General features: G+C 39.7%; 1 protein-coding gene across 1 annotated transcript in view; it reads left to right on the forward strand.

Annotated features, from left to right (window-relative positions):
• The window catches only part of LOC118324142 (plexin A3-like), a 10844-nt gene that overhangs the window by 2538 nt on the left and 7319 nt on the right, over nucleotides 1-987 (forward strand). The gene's annotated exons all lie outside the window — the stretch shown is intronic.

The following is a 987-nucleotide window of genomic DNA, read 5'->3' on the forward strand; positions in this document are numbered from 1 at the left end:
ACACACACACACACACACGGACGGCTCAGAGTTTTTAAAGCTCTCCGGCGGTGAGATATTTATTGATTCTTTTCTTTTTTGTTTTAATTTATTTTTATGAGTTATATTTATTGAGGGAGGATGTACACGACTTTATCAGTTTGTACAGCGTTAAAGAGAAAGAACATTGTACTTTTACTTTAAAAACACACATTTTAACACATACACATCTGTGTGCAGGCTGGGAAACGACCGCTGTCATTTTAAATTAAAAAGGTTTTTTATTCTGATCCCTTGGATGAGTGAAACCTTTCAACTGCAGCCACATTAAAGTCTGAAGTGGAGCCGTAATCTCAGAAAACTTATTATAAAAGGTGGAAGAGTGGAGTTGAGGTCATTTCCCATCCTGTCCATGCTCAAATCCATCGGCCTGTCCGATAACTGAGGCAGACGGATCGATCGATTTGATTAGAATCATCCATCACACCCACCTCACTCACACAGCGAACAGTCAGAGGAGTCAAATTGTTCTTTCGACTCTTAATCCAGACGATGTTTCCAGGAGTTAATAAGCAGAGAGGGGAGCAGGGACAGAAAACAGCAGGCAAACAGGGTCTCCCATTGAAAATCAATGGGGCAGGAACTAATCTCCTATTGGAATAAAACTGAACGCTTCTGATCCCTCAGTGGAAATACATGGAAGTTGATTTCATGTGAACCTAGCAACCAAACAAATGGATCCATTGATTGGAGCTGATCTTCCACTGGTTTAAAATGATTTAAAACCAATGGAAACCAATGGTAACCGATCCATTTATAATCAATGGGAGCTTCAGAAGCAGGTCGTAGTGCTCTCTGACTGAAAGTCAATCAATATCCCATTGATTTTAAAATCCATGTCCTACTGAAGGGAAACACTCAAAACTTTATTTTGTTTTTAAAATCTCCCATTGAAAATAAATGGAGGCTGATAATCAATCGATTAGGACCCCCCCCCCCTAATTAAGC

Source organism: Morone saxatilis, unplaced genomic scaffold (genome assembly GCF_004916995.1).
Source record: "Morone saxatilis isolate NCDOM2014 unplaced genomic scaffold, NCSU_SB_2.0 Contig15, whole genome shotgun sequence".
NCBI lineage: Eukaryota > Metazoa > Chordata > Actinopteri > Moronidae > Morone > Morone saxatilis.